Source organism: Lampetra fluviatilis, chromosome 18 (assembly GCF_964198595.1).
Source record: "Lampetra fluviatilis chromosome 18, kcLamFluv1.1, whole genome shotgun sequence".
In the NCBI taxonomy this organism is placed as follows: domain Eukaryota; kingdom Metazoa; phylum Chordata; class Hyperoartia; order Petromyzontiformes; family Petromyzontidae; genus Lampetra; species Lampetra fluviatilis.
This window is the reverse complement of record NC_136292.1, coordinates 9040900-9062515: the sequence shown is the minus strand read 5'-3', so window position 1 is coordinate 9062515 and position 21616 is coordinate 9040900.

Genomic DNA, 21616 nt, shown 5'->3' with positions numbered 1-21616 from the left:
AATCACAATGAGCACGGTTAGAATTGGGGTTCTTGCATTATTGGTAAAAAAAAAGGTGAACGCGATACTGTAAATTTGGCTGTGACGGTCCCACCTGTTGCCTCCGAAATGATTTAATTTAGTTATTTTAATGTATTATTTTTATTTTATTATTTTTTTTCCTACGTGGCTTTACCGAAAAAACCTAAGAGTGCGATAAAAAAAAGGGTTAGAGGCCGTCCATAAATGACGTCACGCGATTTTGGACGATTTTTACCCCCCACCCCTTCTTCGTCACACGGCGTCACAAAAAGTCAGACCCCCCCTCAAATATGACGCCACAAAGCTCTGCCCCCCCCCCCAAATATTTAAAACATGCCTCAAATCGCTTTAAATTATTGTCATTGTAGTGCGTATTTAATGTGGCGCTGCACCCTGATGTTGTAGGAGAAAACATTTATTAAAAAGTCTATTTAATCAAGTAGAACGTGTTGTCTATATTTATTTAAAGTTGCGCATTTTGATGTGACGTCACATTTCTCACCCCCCCCTTCGCCACACATCGTCACAAATGTCTGACCCCTCCCCCCCCTAGGTGCGTGACGTCATTTATTGACAGCCTCTTATCAGTTTCTGGATCGAAGGAAACCGATAAGCTACAACATTTTTTTTTCACAGATGTCCAGTAAAAAGAAATAAAAACAAATAAAATCAAAAGTAAAAATTTAATAGGTTTGTAAATTCCTGCTGATGTTTAAACACTAAATGAAAAATGTGATGTTTCCATCCTACCTGCCTATGTCAGCTGTTATTTCATGCTATTCTCTCACTTTAACAAAGCCACTTCCATGCCCAGTTATATGCTAATTTCTCACTTTAACATTATGCTATTCTCTCACATTAACATAGCCACTTCCGTACCCAGTTACATGCTAATTTCTCACATTAACATCACTAGGCCCAGTCACTCCTTTATAACCCTTGGGCTACATGTGGCACATTAGGAATGGATCACTCTTTTAATTATATCCTTGTGCAGCAAGGGAGTAAAGTGTGGTTCTGTGAAAGTCATGATGTGCTGTGCAGTGCATCAATGCATGTGTGTACAGCAGCATGTGATGACTGATTTGGCCTGTAGGTGGCTGGCAGGGTTATTAAATAACCGCACGTGTAAACCAGCCACATGGTTAATGGCGACACGGAAGAATTGCTGCGTGTAACACGTGCTGTTGCATTTTACAGGTAAAGGACCCAACGGTTGTTTTTGATCGTTATATAAATGTTCTAGACTTGTTCTAGACTTTAAGCTTGGCTTTGAATTGTTCGTTTGTGATATATGCAATTAGAGGCGTTTTAGCACTGTGCATTGTAAAGGGATGACGCACTGTAATTAGTTACTGTCATAATTCTCTAACTCTAATACTGTTTAGTCTATAACCATGCCCATGTACCCAGAGTATGACTACTTGCAATGCTATTGAGAATAGAACACATGTAAAGTAGTAAGCTGTACAATGGTGATATACAGTACGTATACTGTACACATACAGTGCATATAATGGGTGTAAGATACCGATATAAGTGGATGGTATAGATAGACATACAGCTTAGGATTAAAGTAATATTCGAATAGTGATGTGCAAATGTGATTGTCAAAGACAAAGATGGTTTATCAGTAGTAGAATTGGGTTTAAGAGAAAGGGTTAATGAATAACCGGACGTGTAAACCAGCCACATGGTTAATGGCGACTCGGTAGAATTGCTGCGTGTAACACGTGCTGTTCTTCACAAGATTAATATTAAACACAATAAATAAATGTGCTTGCCCTCGAATTGGAGCACCTGCCCACGTCCTTCATTTCGAGTGTGCAACATGCACCCATTTCAAACCTTTAAAACAGTCTGCATCAGCAGCAGGCCATGCTTTCCCACCTGATGACGGACGCTTGTGTTGCGCCCGAAACGTCGTGATTTATTTTATTTTTATACCTACGTGACTTTACCGGAAGAACTAAAGAGTACTAAATGAAAGCTTCGGCAAGGCAGCAAAACAACAACAAAAACAGTCCCAGACCACACCATGACAGCACGCAGTTCTCCAATAAAATGGCACATTGAAATTGGACTAGTGATACACGGGTACAAATATAGATAGACATATTTAGAGCAATAAACATAACATATTTTCCTTGTTTACTGATAAATCCAGGCAGCTGTCACAGTGGTGTCAAGGCACAGTGGAGTTGCAGTCCAGAACACCGTATCAAGTCTATCTCGCAGTATGGCAGCCGAAACAATAGCGGTTTCTTAAATCGCTTCCCCACCCAGCAGTATACATGGGTACGCCAAAGCTTATACTGGTAGGAACCTCCTGGTTACACCAGCCCACAGGGGATGATTGTGCCCGTCCGTCCGTCGTGCAGGCAGGGGGAGGGAGGGGCTGGGTGGGGAGGGGCTGGGTGGGTAGGGGAGGGTGGGGAGGGGCTGGGTGGGGAGGGTGGGGCTGGGTGGGGGGTGGGAGGGGTGGGGCTGGGTGGGGGGTGGGAGGGGTGGGGCTGGGTGGGGGGTGGGAGGGGTGGGGCTGGGTGGGGTGGGGCTGGTCACCCCGTGGTGCCTTTATAAAACTCAACGTTTAACCTACTCACGCCGGCTTGTGCCCGCCCTCACAGTCGGACATATTTGCGGAATACACCACGCCGCCGTTGACCCTGGCCATTGACCGAGCAACCCAACGTTCCTACCAGCTCCCTTCGCAGGAATGTGTTTGATTGGTAGGTGGTGTGTTATGAGGTAAAGTGTGGGTACACGTGTGGAAAAGTAGGCCAAATACCCCTTGGAATCCCTTTTAATTGAAGTTTTCCCGCTTGCAGGGGAATGAGCAAGCAAACAGTTTCAAGATTGCACCTTTAGCCTTTAACTGAGACTCGAAGCAAGTCAGTGCATTAAGACATGTCCCACTGGACACAGTTACCGCTTCCCGACTTTCAGAAATGGTAGCCTATTTGGATTCATCACAGTGTGTTACAGCTATGATCAATCCACTGCAGGATGAAGTCCTTCCCAAGCCATCACCTATCACGTTCTCACGATACAACAATCTCAATATGTATTAAGCACATGCTGGTTTTTTTTTTATCCAGCTGACACATTTGAGTTTATTTTTATTATAAAAAAAGAGTTCCTTGATCACATTCCCAACACATGCTACCATGTGTATGTTCCCTATTTGTATGGATCTTGAGGTGCAGTCATAATTAGACACGAAGTCCACATTGTACTTTGTTCAGTGACAAGAACAATTATGTATATACATGTCTATTTCTAATGGGAGGCACATCAGTTATAACACCCCTGAGTTGATTCCTAGCCAAGGCTATACCACCATGTGTAAGTGAGATTCGAACTGGCCGTGGGTTCCCCCTTTCCTAACCCGAACTGACCAGCATGATAAATTATAGTGAAACAGCTCCCGTGACTGACACGGCGTGGGGAGGCCTTCATACAGCTTTGGATTGACAAAGGGCTGTAAAATAATAATTCGTTTATTTTCATCTACGATAAGTAGTTAATCTTCTTCGTGGCAAAGAAGCTTGTGTACCTTGCAAGCCTGAGTATACCAGATAGGGGCATCCATTCCAGTCAGGTACTTGGAGGCAAGAAAAAATGTGCTCCTTTCAACACACATTGACCAGTTTGGTGAAGTATGGTCAAACAGCCCCCCACCTACCCTCCCTTCCCCATAGCTGGGGCCAGAGGTCGCAACCGGGTACCCGATACCCGTACCCTACCCGATACCCGGCTACCCGTACCCGGCCGGGTACGGGTACCCGTTTGCGACCCTGGTGCGGCCGGGTACGGGTAGGCCGTGAGTCACTGGTGAGTCACCGTTTGTCACTCATTTCCCAACGTCTTGTCTCTTCTCACAATTCAAGTTCCTAGAATCAACCCACCCGCGCCTGCAACATGGTTTCATCCCAGAGGTCGCAATCAGGTACCCGATACCCGTACCCTACCTGTACCCGGCCGGGAACGGGTAGGGTACGTGTACGGCCGGGTACGGGTACCCGTTTGCGACCCTGGTGCGGCCGGGTACGGGTACAGGTAAGGACTCAAAACCCGTTTGCGACCTCTGGCTGGGGCATTATGGGAGAGGGAGAGGCTGGGTAGTTGAAGAAGCAAGAGGTGCCAAGAAATACTAGGTATGAACACGACGCCTCGATTTCTTGGCCTTGCTTACATAATAACACACAGACTGGTGAATGAAACCTTGTTCAACTGGGAAAAATAAATTGGAAAATAGTTCAAGGAATGGAACGCATCCGAGGTGATGTCCACTGAGAGATGAGTGATGAAATTAGTGCAGGTGCGAGGTGGGTATTATGACAAAGTAGTTTATTCGTTGAAGCCAAACCCACTCGTGTAAACCAGGTGATTATTTATCCAACGGCACACCAGAATAAAGAAGATGAAATTTAATTTAAATAAACAATAGACCACACAAAAAGCAGATAAATCACAACTGAGCCTTACCCCAAATCCACCAGACCCGTCTAACCCTGCTCCGCTTTTGTCCATATACGCTGCAAAGCCTTTCCCAGACCCCGTAGCCCCTAACCCCGGCCACCAGTCTCCCCAACCTCCTACAGGCAAGCATTGTTCCCAGGGCCCTTCACGCTATCAACAAACAAGCCCTTTTCTGCAGCACTGACTTAAGTTGTGAAAGAATAAAGCTAGCAGGAACAATCCTAGTTCTAAATTAGCCCCTACATTTTCCATGGAACGGACGTCTGTGGAAGGAGCGCAGCTAAATTAACTTTTTCACGGCCACTTTGTGAGCTGAAAGAGGCTTCGATTTCCTGCTTGCACTTTAATGAACGGGCTGTGTAGGAAAGCACACGTTAGCAGCGGACAAACAAGTCAAACGAACAAATTAACTGCACGCAAATGTGCACTCGCACATCGTGTTTAATGTTGCAAGAGCTTCAAATATGGTTCTGATTATTGTTATGCATTGTTCTGCATGCTCCAGATTAGAATTGTGTCATTAACATTTCTGGAACAGCTTTGAAAGAACATTGTGATATAAGTGAGGGCATTGCAACGCGCTGCAAGAAATTAAGACCACGTTATTTTTAAAGGTCTACAATAAATAGCTATTTACTGAATCATGGCTTAAATTATTGCACCTTAAAGTAAATGTAATTATGTGCTCACATTCCTTTCTGTGTGACCACAATGAGTGAAGGCCACTATGTCACACTTGTCAAGTGTGCACATATATGCCGAAGGCACGCTCCGCAGCTGCTCTTTTGAATGGCTTCGAAAGGACTCGAAAAAATGTTAAGCTCCAATAGCTTAAAGAGCGACACCCCTGTCTCCCAAAGGGGTCACCCTGTGTTATCGTTGAGGTGATCCGGATGAGGCAGGGCATGACCTGAGTCATTGAGGCCTTGTAAGGTTGATGCCTGCACATTCTCCATCTGCAAGGGACCCATTTGACGCCGCCAGTCTGCCTGAAAGGACTCTGCAAACGAAAACGGAATGTGGCTTTGTAATGCTCCTAATGGCTTGTTTAGCTAAGCAGAGAAAAGAAACGATTTAAGGATGAGCAGGCAGACGTGGTATGCCACCCTACTAAAGGGTCTGTTGAGCGGACGTGTGTCCGTTCCGCCACCATGTAGCCTGCAAGGATTTACACAGTCGCTGGCAGTGAAAAGAACCACCTACATTCCACCCGCGAGACCTCTGTATCCACTGCTCCGAGCATGTGGGCCGATAGGCAAAGGTTAACGGCAGTCTGTCCGATGTGCCCTGAAAGCAGTTAACCTGCACATGGTGCACACAATGCTAGGACAACATGATGGGGACCTACACGACAACTTCAAAACCCCCAATACATTCATGTCAACTTAAAAGAAACAACAATAGACCAGATGTTGAAGAACAAATTCATTATGAGTGTGTATACTCCGTTTTTAAATTCTAGATTTTTAAATTCTAGAATTCTAATTCTAGATTTCTAGAAATTCTAGATGAATCCGTTTTTAAATTTGGGTAAAATCTGCAAATAATGATTTTAGGTATTGGTTGAATTAGGTAATCATAGAGACCTTATTGGTGTTATTTATTTATACAATTTTTTAAAGTTGCTCGTTCTTCACGCAACATTATTTTCTTGTGTAAAAATATATGTTAAGAGCTTATATTGATATACAAAAATACCTTATACCTGTACTACATAAAATGGGGTTATGTAATGTGTGACTCAGACCCCTTAAACATATTGGGGTGTTCTCCAGATTTCCCTTAAAGTCGGTACTTTCCATCGTGGCTTAAAAGGATGCTTGTAAGCATTTTTGTCAGTCTAAGCATACCACATTGGCAAGGCTGCAAAGCATGGGATATCCCCCACGTTTTAATTGACCTCACTAATGAATGCATGAATACATTTTATATTTTCTTCCAGTGCTTGTGCATTTTCATGTATCTTTCTCATGTGCCGTGTTAATGTTTTGTTATGAGGTCGGACAATACACATTACCCGTTGGGATGGATTTATTGCCTGCAGTATTGGCAGCATCAGCCCGCAGTTGCTGTCCAAGAGTACACTTCGACTAAAAGCAACAGTTGTGCACGTAGAGATGGTGGTCGTACCCATTGAGACGCTTGTGTGATGTGTATGGGGTCTGAGTGGCACTGGCTGCTTGGGCTGTGTAGTCAAGTGTCATGCAGTGGTGGTCACTTTGATGTCGCCTTGAGCGACAGCAGGGCCCAAGCACATGGCCGCATTGTTTATACTGACAAGAGGCCGTCTATCCCTTGAGTAAACAATGGGAGGTTTTCAAATTATTGAGATGGGTCCAAAGACCATCCATAGCTGTTGAAAGGTTTCAGCCTCTGGTGCCTGCCATGTTTTCCCAAGGTGAAATACATCAGCAATCCTAAAGGTAGCAAAGCAATGAAAAGCTGTAACTCCGTTAAAGTTAGGTAATAGTATGTATTGCAGAGTGGTAATGAAATTACTATTCTGTTTCAAGAATTATGTCATGAATATTTATGTTACGTAATATTATGGGGTGGAGCAGTGGTAAGTGCAATATGCTATAAATCCAGTGACCTGCTCTTTACATATGTACGTGTATGTTACATGCAGTTTCACGTGTTCAGACTAGCAGTGGAGCAATTACACTCCCCACCCCCGACAATGCAATGAATTGTTACAGTTCACTTGAAGAGTTTTTTTTAAACATTGCATCAATGGTGGCACCTCCAGAGGCTGCAGGGGTGCCATGAGCCCATTTTTTACATTGTAAGAAGAATCGGACAGAATTCGTTTCTGCACACATGATTCCATGCACGTATTGTGAGAATTAAAGTGAAGTTTATTTTATTGTACGGATTATCCCGTTTAGCCAGTTCCCAGCCTTTTCACATGGGTGGTGCACTCACACAGCAGCAACACAACAAAGACACGCATTCATATTGCAGATAATGAGTATTGGGTCTTTGTGGAAGATTGCACAACTAACGAACGAGAATTTATATTCATCGATGCACTTATGTACGTTGAACTTCTTTCGCACCGTACGTAGCCAACTGTGCTAATCGGAGCTGCGGGGGGAGGACAACAAACAAAACACAGTTCTAAAGAAATTAGTTTTCAATTTTGATTTAAAAGTGCATAGCTCCAGTGGCTTCCGAATATCGGAAGGAAGAGCGTTCCAGACGGCCACATACGCGCATCTGAAAGCGCGAGATCAGCAAGTTATCGTGGTTCATTTGTGGCAAGCACTTTGTGTGTAATGAGTGTGCCCTTATAAAACGTGTTGAGCTCCGAGCACAACACTCAGCGTGTGTGTATTATACAAATATATACTGCAGGTATGATAGAGAATTAAAAAAACTGAGTACAAAAAAAAGATTCGAAGAGCCGCAGTGCATTGCACGCAGACTTGCCAAGTAGTATATGTCGAATCACGTGTTGTGCGGCATACGGCACTGTAAGAGGAGGTGTGGACGAGAGGTCGTGAGGGCAACCGCATGCTTGCCCTCCCCTCCCGCCGCCTCCCACACTCCAGTGATGTCAAGTGAGGTAAAGCTTCAGACGTGCTTTTAGCTCCACTCAACCTGCCGTCAAGCGAGCCCTGTTGCGAGACGTTAACAGTGGACTGTAACATACAATTTATTACAATTTGCTTTAAAATATCGATGTTCATGTGGAGCATCGCAGGGTGCTTTCAACAAAAATCAAAAGATCAGTTTGCAAATCAATCTATGTCAGAAATAATACATCGTATGTACGTTTTTTACATTTGTGTTAGATTCGACTATCCCAGCAGCATTCCTAATATGACTTGCAGCAGAGTTACAGAGCCAGAGAGCATAACAACTAAACGCCTTTGTCTCTCCTGATTTTGGATAACTAATGGATCCTTCCATGGGAATGTGGGATTTCCACCACGAGCAAATGCTACCCTATGTTGCTTGTTTGGACAGTGAGCCACTGATATTGACATCACAATATGCTCTTAATTTCATTCATGCCTTTGGTAAAGTAATAATTGTTACCTGAACACATTGGCTTTGGCTCTGCTTTATCAATGACGTGGGCATTATTATTTCTGGGGGAGTGAGAGTGTATCACAAACATGTTCATAGGCCAAACATGCAATTAGCGTAAAAGATTGATAGTTTTAACCGGGTCATCTGAATCTGATTAATGTGGACAATATGTTGTTTTTGGATGGCTCCAAGGCCCCACCTGATGTATTCCATCTGTCGTCGTGACTGCAGTTGGTGAACGTGCCAAATTTCAGTGCATAACACAACTTTACTTTTTAACAAATTTGCTGAGAATTGCATTGTGCAAAGAATAAATCCATTGGTTGGACAATGACGATTTTTTTTCTGTCAATCAACAGGCCATTTACAACACGTGACGGTGGTACCTAAACAATTACATTGCATTCCCATGAAATCACTGTTTCATATTTGCATATGCCCACTGGCTAAACCATGTTTCTATTTACATAGTTTTATTTTTTGTATACAGCACAGAAATATTTCAAAAGGTACACAGTGTTACGTGTGTCTGTTGATATTACCACTTTTTGTTTTAAAAATTAAGCTAATATTTATATTTGCAAAATACTTTGGGACTTTGAAAGACCAAGTAAATATTTAATCTTTGCTGTCTCAAATAAAGTTGCAATTCCACTTACAGAATAAAATGCACTCCACATACGTTTTACATAATGAAAGAATTAAACATTGTATGGCGATATTTATATCCATTAATAGTTTACAGTACTTTGTCAATCCACTGCTGGATGAAAGCCACCCCACGTCATATCGATTGAAGGATTTTGACGATACTTCACCTTCGTTGGTTAGCATTGGTTTGGTAAAGGGGCAAGCCCAAGACCGGTTTAGGCAGCATCTGCTACTGATGTTAGCCGTCGGTGGGAATCGCACTTAAATTACCAAGTTCATATCTCAGTGCGATAGCCACTTTTAAAAAATGACACAAATATATAGTATACATACACACGTAAATATCTGCTTGCAAACATGATAAAGGAGTATTTTGTTGGGGTGATGAGTATTTGAACAAAAACGTTCCCAGACATAAGGGCCTCACTGCCAGTAGTTAATCATACCCAAACACCACGATGGAATTGAATTCCCTAAACATCCACCGAGGTAATGCTGATCGTTGAGTGGTACAGTATGCTTTATGTGCAGCACAGTGGAAAGAAGACGACAGATTTGCATGCACCTGCGGCAGGTGACACTGATGCGAGTTTTAATCTGAGAACACATTACACATTTCCTCCGAAAAGGTGCACACTGCGGAATCCCCAGAACTTATGTTGCCACATGGTTCGTCGTCGTTCTCCGTGTTTTCCTAACGTCTCCCAGGATCAAAGCATGAAAGGAAGTGCGGACAGAAAGCCTGTCAGAGTTATTGTATCAAAACTGCACTCGTTTCTTTAGCTCCCAAGCCATGCCACGTGCAAGCAAATATCACGTGAGAGCCTTATCGTTGGTTGGTCAAACATGTATAATGCCTTTACTGTAGTCATACGAGAGCGCTTTCCGAATTTGCAAATGTGTTACCAGTGATTTTTTTTGTATAGGGTGGTACAATGTGAGCAAATTACTGCTTGTGATATTACACGAAATATAAACCGCATCCTAAATGTGTTACACTGCACTCAATTGACTTCCACACGGTATGCAGCAGCTCATTTTAAATATTATTTGTCGTTTGTGTGACATTTTACAAAAGGGAGTGGGCAGACAAAGTATACTGCCAGTTGCGGCTGTGTTTTGAAACGTCGTTTTTTTTTTAAAATCCTTTATATTAAGTTCGCTTGCTTGCTTAGGACCGTGCAAATCTTTAGGTCGTTTTTTAACCCACTTCCCGTGATCCAATCGAGCTGACATTTTTCACACAGACTCGTTGTGCGTGACAATGCATTTTCGTGAAAAACTTTTTCCAAAATTTTACACTGTTTAGGGAAATTTTTTTAAATATTTAATTACCAATTGTTTAATGCTGCCAGAGGACGAGAGGACTCTAGTCGCCCCGATGCCACGCATATAAAGGATTTATAGTGAAAAACTTTGTTTTTACGGGTTTACTTGTTCTCTTCTCCAGAAGCCCAAATTGCTCCCCACGCCGTTTGTGCCGAGCGCGAGGCTCTCACGCCCCCTGCTTGGCTTCCCTCCCTCGCAGGCAAAGACAAAGACACCCCATATACCCTTAGCAGACTGTCAGGGCAAGTGCTGTTAGCGAGCACCAATGAAGACCGGCACGGCGCACGAGGGAGCGGGTGGCCAGGGCTCGCCCATAACCTACCGCTCCCTGGTTGTAATGTGCGGCACCGGTGCCTGCCTGCCACCTCACGTGGCTCAAAAGACTCTACTAACCCCCTGCCATAATCACGGTGAAGCGTATTATACAGCGAGACTGTTTTATTTGAGCTTTTTCTCACCGTTATTGCTTACAATATTTAAAAGTTAAATGAAATGCCGACTACCAAATAACGCAATATGCTCTCCGTCTCGTCAGATGTCATCAAATCTCAGATGCTAAACACACTTGAAGCTGGATAGTGTTTGGATAACAAGTGTATATTATTATATTATTATTATATTAGTTTATTTTTATTATAGTATATTATTTTATTATATTATTTTATTATGTTTTATTTTTATTATTTTATTACTTCCCTTCTACGTGACTTTACCGAAAGAACCAAGAAGATGAATCCCTGCAGTCACGAAAGCTTTAAATCGAAATTTAAGTGTTACAGGCTAAAGGGATAATTATGTGTGGTGGGCAGCAGAGTGCTCTCAAGTAAAATGCACTGTATCTTTGCGATCCCACGTATATGCTCTCAATCTTTAAAGGCATGCATTGACCAACATGATGAAGTCCGGTCCAGATCCCCGCAACTTCTATGTCATTGTGAGGCCCTCATATAGCGGTGGATTTTTGAGAAAGGGTTGTACACATGTACGAATAGGATCCTTGTTTTACCATTTGTGCATTGTTAATTCAATGTCATCTTTTTTCACAATGAGATAATTCTGACCCAGACTAATCTGGTAGTTACAGTATACAAGGCTAGCCTTGTGATGGTGAGATACGCCACGTTTAAGCCACAGAGAAATGTTAATCTTTTCTTCAGCAATGTCGGCAATGTCTAGAATCTGTAAAGCCCTTTTGCCAAATGAATGCCACATTCCACCAGGACTCCAAACTTATGGATGAGTGAACAAGCTTGCACAATTCAGGGGTTAATGCACACCACTTTTTGTAGTAACTTGTTTACCTCTATAAAGATACACCTAGTCAGCTGAAGGCATCCAGATATCTGTTATTAAGGGCCCTTTGGGAATAATATATATTATGTTATGTAAGTTACTCCCCTCCTCCACAATTAAGTATGTGTACCCACCCTGGTCCTGCCCTCATGACATGTATGGGCACCAGGCCTAATCATGTTTAACAGAACGAAAATTTTGAATAAAGGGTCAGTGTGCGAAACAGCAGGAAGGTGTTTAGCAGAAACACACCAGATAGCTTCTGTTCATTAATTGTGACCCCCCCCCCCACCTGAAGTATTAAGTGACCTCTTGTGGCTGTGGATTTTTATGGTGACCAACTTGTATTTCCAAACACTCATTGACAGCGTTGGGAAATACAAGTTACTTTGACAGTGGCCTGCAGGACTGGGGGGGGGGGGTGATAAGGTGCTTGTAATTGATTTTGAATATCTAGTTAAACAAAATCTAGTCATACCTTCATTTGTAAGTGCTAAGATGGTTGTATCAGTTTCTACTGAGTCAGATGTCTTTTGTAGATGACACTGATGATGATGCAGGGGCTTGATGCCGCCTTCATCTCTGAAGCCGCCCTTGCAACCACACCTTCTGCCCTTGACATTCAAAAAACGGGTGGCCCTAGTTCGTAGCTGTATCTTTAAAACACCCAATGTAAACAGTATACAAAGTGTAACGACCTTAAAAGCCAGGATTAAAGGCCAGGGCCATGGCATTAAAAAAAATCTCGGTGTGCCTCCATGTTCGTCACACGGTCAGTCATGTCGTGGATTGCCCCAGGGGTTCTTGAACCACGTGGGTAGAGAGCATGAGATTTACAACACTTTTTCTATGGTTACTTTGCCAGCTTGCTCATTATTTGTTCATTACGTGTTGAGGCAGAAACATCACAGTTACCACCGTCATTCAAACCATTTTAATACTGTACGATTTTAATGTTATATAATGTATTTTTTGTTATCTTGAATCAGGCATTGGCCAGTGGATCTATGTACAAACACAGTGTCAATGCCACAACTGAAACTAACCCTTTTTTTAAAGGCAACCTCTTCTAAGCACTGTTTTGAAGGTAATTTGAGTTTGTGCAATCTATTGTTATCCTGATTTGGCAAAGTATCGTTTTGTTCATTGGTAACAAAACCCATGTTGAGTGAGTTTTAAGTGGAGTGCTGCTGTACATTACCCCACTTCCCCCTGTGCTGACAGCCCCATGCATTTCTCTTCCTTGCTTCACTGGCAGGCTAAAGAGCTTTTAATGAGCCACTGCCCATCAGCTGTCGTTGCCGTGTGACACCCTCGTAATGAGGGATAATTAGAGAGGAGGGAGAGTGGTGAGTGCAGTGGCTTGTAACGGACTGTGCCCACTTCAGGCTCATTAAATGGCCTCAACAATTGCCTGGCTTTGCAAGGTGTGTGTGTGTTTTTTAATTATTTTTCACGAATGGATTGTTTTATGGATTAGGTGGTAGTGGGTGTAAATGTATTTTGTGTGGGATGTTGGAATGTGCCTCGACCTTGAGCTACAATGTGAAACTGTTATTGGGCGGAAGCAAGTTTTGAAATGTACAAGAGTGTTTGTTGATTTGGTAGTGCCAAGATGGATGCCTGTAACCTGTTGTGCTCAAACATTTAATAAACTAGCTTTTTTGCCCGTCCAAGGACGGGTGTATATTGCAGTAAATCTGAAATATTAAATGGAAAAATTGTTCAGCTCATGATTATTAATGAGGGGGTAGGGGGGTTGCCCCATGTGGAGTGACGTCACTCGCTCATGATTATTAATGAGGGGAGGGGTGCGGCATGTGGAGTGCGCGACCTTCTTGTGCGTTAGTGTCAATTTCCACGCGAGCATGAATATTAATGAAGGGGGGGCCTCTTTTGCAGTGACGTCACACACGGATGTAGCACTGCTGCGTATATTTATTTTTTTCCTCTGCGTTTGTGTAAAAATCCACCCACTCATGAATATTAATGAGGGGTGGGCCTCATGTGGAGTGACATCACACGGGGGTGAGCCTCATGTGGAGTGACGTCACGCGCGGGACGGACAGACATTTCTGTGTGATTATAGTAGGTAATAATGATGGCTTTAAAAATCCTATCAAGCATTGAGATTTTAACTATTTACTTCATATGCATTGGTATCAATCAATTGAATTTGTCAAAACATATTGAAGAAAAAAACACGTCTATAACGATGTTGTTCAGAATGTAGGAATCTGTGTATTATTTTCTACTACAGATTGAATGAAAAAAAGTATTCATTTGATATTAAATAAAATGGATGATTTACAAAAATGTTGAATCGTACAGGTCTGGCAATTACTCAGAAGATCACTTTGCTTTCACTGAACTACAGATTGTGTGTGCAGCAATATTTTTGGGAGAGAACGGTGGTGGAACATCTTTGTCATGACGAACAACAGCTACAGTGATATCTTGTATACTTAATGTTCCCATCCTACAGCGTTTTTCACTCTTTTTTTAATGTTGGAGTTTGTCGATTCACCAGAGTTACGTCTCTGCTTCACACTGCCCTGATCTTCAGATCTCAGGTACTGGTGTTTGATCTTCTGTGAATCTGCATTTCCCTTCCTTCCTCAATAAATTTACTTACCTCACTAAATGTAGGTACTCCCTCAAAACACTTCTCTAATCTTACTACTGATGTAGTGACGTAGAATGGGTCACTATGGCGCGTAGCGCTGGTTACTGGTAGAGAGCGGGATCGTGGGTGTAATAGCTTGGTCTACCAGCAGGGCAGGTGAAGTCTGCCACTGGTGCGCGTAGCGCCGGTTGCTAGCAGTGAAGGGCATTTGAGGATACAGCGGCCGGTCTGCCAGTATGGCACGTAATAGGCACGGATGTAGGGTAAAGGTGACAGGTAGACACGTGGGGCAGAGCCCAGAACCTTCTGGAAGGTTCCAGAAGGGGGCGTGGCCAAGGGCGGAGCCAGGCCTCACTGGGGAAGATTAAAGGGAGGCCCCGACGCTGGGTCGGGGCTGCTGCAGTTTGGGAATGGAACCCGTCGTCCACAAAGTCTTCGTCCTCCTTGTCGGTGTTGGGTCAGGCAGTGTGCCGGCTGTCTTGACCCGTATATAGTTACCCCCTATACTGTGGAAAGTGTCGAATAAACGTGTATGCCTCCTACTATTAGTGTCTCTGAAGTGACTCACTACACTACCGTTGAACATATATGTCAGCCACTTCCTGACTATAATGTTCACAGTAGCTCATAGCTGGAAGAAAATCACACTGCAAAGGACTGACCATGAAGCTAGACTTGTTGCGATTGAGAACAACATTGAATAATTGGCTAACTGTTCTATTCGCATACCAGATTCTCACTCGCATCAGCCCAGTTCTTTAGATCTGTTCCTGATATCTGATCCAACTCACAGCTAACAATACCGCACCACTGTTTCATAACTGAAAAGTATTCCCACATCTTTTCGACTAAAAATAAACTTTTTATTTTACCAGGTAAGGCACACTGAGCTATATAGGTATTTTTCCAACGCAACCTGGCCACAAATGATAGCTCAACGAAGTGGCTTATCATGTGGAAATTTATAGCAGCCAAATACTCTAAACGCATGTTGATGCTAAATGAGGAGGGAACCAGAAGACCCGCAGAAAAATCCACGCAACCACGAGGAGAACATAGAACTCCATATATACAGGCTTCAGGGTTGGGATCGAACCCACGACATCTCGTATACCAGGCGAGGTAGTTAACATCTTGCCACCGCCACATCAAATTAGCATGGCTAAAAGCATTGTTTCAATTCAAGAAATATATTATAACTTTATTCGTGCTCTTTCTTGCTGGTTCCTTGATGATTATGGCCTTTGAGCTTGTGCTCAGCAACTGTGTAATAATAAAAACAATTCTGAAGCGAATCCAATCTTTTCGCCCTTGACCAATCCGACTTGACCAGTCTGGTCAAAACAACCCCTACGATCATCATCTGATGAGGCCTTCATCCAGCAGTATATTGACCGTTGATTAAAGTAAATACATCTTTTTTTTGCACAAATTTGTGATTTTTAGCTGATAATGATGAATAGTAATGCATAGAATGTGAAATTATCCCTGTTTTTTAATTGTTACATAAACATTTCGATGATTATTATGAAATATTTTTTATTGAAATGGTTGAGAAAAACTATCACCGTGCAGGTTGCAACAGGAATGTTTATGTTAATCTTATGTAGTTACCAACATGTCCATGTGAATATAGTCATTTATTCATGAATTTTCATAGGTGCCCAAGTGAATTTACCAAATCTTTGTTTCGCAGCACACATACACGCAGCTAAATTGTTCGCATGAAACCCTACAACTTAGACCTTTAACTTTTATTTTTTTTACATGGCTTAAAGAGACCTTCTGGCACTTTGCCATATGCTTTTCATAAACAGTATACCTTAGTGGTCATAACATTGTCAGAAGTATCCGATAGAATATTATTGAGCCTGTTTAACACCTGGGGCATATTCCCCATGGTTATAAAATACCTAGTTGAAAGTAAAAATTACGTTCACGCCATTCAAAACATTTAACTTTTCCGTGCACAACAACATGACAATAAAAACACACAGAACTTGCCTAATAACATTTTAAAGGCTGTCTTTGTAACCGTAAATGTTGAACAAATGCCATGAAAATTCCTCTGTGAGTTTTATATACAGAGTAATATACAGGTAATTTAGATAAACATTTGATGGCTTGGCCAACATTCATGGCAGATTTTTATCGTGATATTCTCATTGATTTTTCAATCTCTGTGTTTTTCAATTCAGTGCATTGACATGTGCAATACCAGCGTTTCATAAGTCTGTGGACCCTAGACCAATGGGTTTGCCAGCGTCCACAATACTCCCACCCTCTGTCTACTCGTCAAGCTCTCCTCCTGATCATTAGGGGAGTGGGCACAGGGGCTTACCCTGACTGAGTATGCAGTAGGGGTTGCATGTTGGTTTGGTTCGCTCGTCTACCACTTTAAGTTGCATGTTATCGCTGTAGGTTCTATTACGACACGATGCCTGTTGCACTTACGGGTTTGCGTTCTCAATTACACCAGGCTGATGCCTGGCTTAAATAATCTTCGCCTGGAGGGCTGCATCAGGCCAGTGCTAGGTGCCAGTGCTCTTATATTACCCCCCTCTCTCCATTCCATTACTTCATTATTTGGAAACAGTGGTCTTGTTCTATTCCGAACTTCGACCACCATCAAATGTGGCTTTTCTCGTAAGTACCGAGCAGAATGGGTAGTGGGTGAGGCGAGTCACAACGCTTTCTCTGCATCGTGTTCATGGCTCTGTGGGATAATGCTCACGCATGGAATTTGTATCGAGCTGTGGAAACCGGCAATGACTCCCAGAAACATTGTTTTACGAAGGTACAAAATCTCCTATACCCTGCTACCATGCAGATGGCTTTACTGATAAATAATTAGGATTGTGGGTATCAGGCTGGGGAAAGTGAGGTTGTAGGAGTGGGCAAAAAGTGCCCGCCTCAAAGTTGTTTTGCACTATGTTCCCTGCGCTGACAGCAATGGTAATAGTTATGAATATTGACCAGTGTACGGCAGTATCGACTAGAAAAGAAGTTTTTAACAAGGTAAACATTTCTATTTTTGGTGGCCTTTTGTGTCCCACTTATCTCCTTCAGTGGAGACGATAACTGGGAGGTAGCAAAGCATTTTTGGAGGTTTTCGAAAGTACTCTGTCTGGACTTTCTGTCTCATGAGCTGGTGCGTCCGGGTTTTTGCAGTGTGGAGGAGTTGAACAGTGACGGCATTGACTGACACTTGTGGTTGTCGGGCTTTCGCTGGGTTCTGTCCGATTTTGGAAGGGAAGCTTGTAATGACTCTAATATTTGTGGCAGATGCTAATCTTCACCCATTTGTCGTAGAAACGCCTTATATCCACTGTGGTGAAATTCCACACCGTTTGTAAATATTTCTAGAAAGAACGTGATCAACTTGTTTGCATTGCAGTTCATAAATGCCAGTATTTAATGAATAAATGTGTGATATGCTAATTATCTTGGGAATGTCTCTTTATAGGAGGTATGTATCCAGAAATAGTAAAGGCAAGTCAACAAACACATTCGTTTATGTTTTTATTTTGGTTTACTTCCAGATCAGCGTTCTGTTACAAAAGTAGTCAGTGATTATAACTTTTCATGAGACCTGGCTTATTTTCTCCAAGATGTAGTGTATAACACTGTGTGGTAATTGTCATCCACTGCTGTATGAAGGACGTTTTACTGCAGGTCTATTTCCTTCAGTCCTGTGCAACGTCAGTCTGTTTTGCAGCTCCCCTTACGATGCTTGAGCAGCTCCCTTACACTGTGATAAATGGCCAAATGAAAAGCGAAGTCAGCTATATTATTGTTTTATTTTCTAAGTTTTAAAATGTAGGGAATTATTTTTGGCACTGGGGCGGCGGGGGGGTCGTTCTTGTTTTATAAGTCAGTAGTTTAAATATTTATTTCTGTTAAAGATTTGAAGCAGGCATTGCAGCCCATTACTGTGCATGTCTGGCAGTTTGCCGGCATTGACTACTTCTTGGGAGGCCTGACACTGGGCGGAGAAACCAGTGGGGAATGTGCATGCTGTGGGGATGCGCTCTCATATGGGCATGTGGCTGATGGGATGTGTGGGAAATTGCTTTTATTTTGTGTGTGGGGAACCCGGTGCTGAAATAAGGCATAGTGTCAACTTAATTATTTTGAAACTTACATTTTCCCCAATGCTCATTATTATTTTTCATTATTGTAGTTGGTTTGTTTTTAGAAAAAAAATATTCCGCTGTGGTTTGAGGTGTGGTTGCTTCCACGAGTTTGTAGGGTATGCATGACTCGAGCAGTGAGCTTGGTATCATTATGGAAAATTACAAAAAAAATGTGCGCTCAAGTTTGTACTTCAAACATGGTTAATCGGTGTGAAGCCCCTGTGGGAATTTTGATTGAAAACTTTCGTGACTGCAGGAATTCATATTCTTTGGTTACTTCGGTAAAGTCACGTAGTTAAAAAACAACAAAATCAAAAAATTTAAACTCACGGCGTTTCGATCACAACACAAGCGGTCGTCATCAGGCGGAGAGAAAAGGGGGGCAAGCTTCCAACTGCAACTGTTTATAAAGGCTTGAAATGGGCGTAGCCCAAGCGTCAGAAGGAGTGGGGACAAGTGCTGTGGGGCAGCATGAATGGACGAGCTAAAGTTGTGAGTGGGCGGGGCACAAGAGCCGCGGCGCAGCATGAACGAGCGAGCTCGTGCTGAGCGGCGCAGTCCAAGTGTGTCAGCAGCATGGGCGGGGCAGCCAATGCTAATGCAGGAGAAGACAAAGGGGGAGAGAGAGGGGGGTAGAGATAGGGGGAGAGAGAGGGGGTAGAGATGGGGAGCATTGCACCTCGCTCCACACATCCACACTGCTGACGGTGGAGGTTGACAAGACATTATAAATCAAGTCATGACCGAAAGTGGTTGATGACATCTTTCCAATGATTGCTGAGTTTGTAACCGTCTTCTCGGTTGAAATTGTGTCTGTGTCTATATATGTGGATGGCTTCATGAACGAATCTTTGTTTCTCAGCATCATTGTATTTATTTTTATGAAATGGTAAACATTTGACAAAGATATCCTATGCCATGTAACATTTATTCTTACAAATCCTAATCTTTTTTTTCTCACAAGCAGCAGTGGAAGATCATGCCAAATGCTTTAAGTTACTTCTTCCGTCCTGTTTCAAATTGCTAAAAGAGGGCCCTTATCATTAAACAAATCTAATGTTCACTTGTGGCCCATGTGACTAGGTGGCCATTGAATGATGCTCATTGCTGGCCTACCCAACTAATGGCGATGTGTTGTTGTCAGTGAAGTAGCAATATAATTAATAAAAATAATAATACAAATGCATTTGATTTTACCCAGTAAAGTCTAACTGCATCTGAAGTTTCTGTTTCAGAGGGTCCTGCATTTTTATGTATGACCAATTCCATTACTGAGCATTTCACTTATGAGAGGAAACAAATTAACAAGTAAAAATGCATGAATATGAAGTGATAACAATCAGAGCTCCACACAGATAGATTACAGAATCTGTTGCTATGTTCCTGGTGAACTTGCAGACCAAGCCGGCAATACCAAATATTCCTAGGTAGTCTACGAGTTCAATACTAATCAGAGTCAGCCTGCTTAGCTCCTGACATCTGACAAAATCAGGCGCATTTAGGGTGATTTGGTCAAAGGTCAAATGTATTGGTTGTATTCTATGGTTCTTTCGGTAAAGTCACGTAGCTAGAAAAAATAAAAATATAAAAAGTGATTACAAATATCACGTTTCGATTGCAACACAAGTGATCCTGATGATGACCGCTCGTGTTGCAATTGAAACGTCGTGATATATTTAATCACTTTATTTTTATTTTTTATTATTATATTTTCTATCTACGTGACTTTACTGAAAGAACCATAGAATATTAATTCCTACTCTCTTAGGTTTTTTCGGTAAAGCCACGTAGGTAAAAATAAAAATAAATAATAGAAATAATAATGGTAGAAATAAAATAATAGAAATAATAATAGTAGAAATAAAATAATTTTATTTCTATATAATTGTATTTCTATTATTATTTCTATTTTTATTATTATTTATTTTTACCTACGTTACTTTACCGAAAAAACCTAGTATGAATCCTTGCAGTCACGAAAGCTTAAAATCTAGAATATGAATTCCTGTAGTCACGAAAATTTTAAGTCAAAATGTATTGGTTCTGACACGGTGTTCTGCTATCATTGGCTCCCTATTGGGGGCTTCATAAATGACATCCCAGTTTTTAGAATATTCATAAAGTTACGATTTCCTAAAAATATTGTGCATATTGTTGTGGGTAGAAAAATATTATTTCACATTTGGAAACTCGGTCCAAGGTTGACAATAGTCATGATTTGATATGGTGGTATTCATGACACTGTTGTGATTGTATCTGCTGTAACTAGACCAGAGTTTTCTGGGTGACAGGGCCTTCACATCAATAACTATTCAAGGGGCATTGGAATTGGGACACAGATTTGTGTGACAAATGCATCTCAGTCATTCATAATACATTCCTGTCTTTTGGTCCACCGGTATGGGGCATTATAACGTGTAAATCTGACATCAGGGTACATGTTACCCTCTCCAAGTCAGAACACTTAGTCTCTAAATTGTTGCTTTCATATCAGTTGGAGAAAATATGGAATTAATAACAATGCAATGTTTTTGTGGATGTGTAATACATTTTTTACACTGATTTCCCGCTCAAATGACCATTAAGGCATGGCTCATCTTCCATTTACAGCCCTGAACCAGTGGTGGATATTCCTCCTTTCTTTGGCAGGGTCATGTCTATCCATTGGACAGCCACTCTGTAAGTGGTACTAATTTAGTCGACCCTGGAGGGATGATGGGCTGAGTCACTACCCAACAAGGATTAAACTCGCAACTCTCCAATTGCGAGCCACTCGCTCTAGTGCTGAGACATCTGGCCAAAGTAAATTCAGATCGTAATAAAAATCATATATTAATGATCATATACATTCCTCTGTTACTACAGTGCTGGATGAAAGTCATGGGGATTGTTTGACCATACCTCACCACGTTGGTCAGTGCAGTTGTTTAATACATTAAATTAATACAACTGATTCCAAATGCTTGAAAAATTTCTGTGATCTTTTTATTTGTCTATAAAATACATGATTTAAATGTAACCTTGTTTTATATGGACGCTT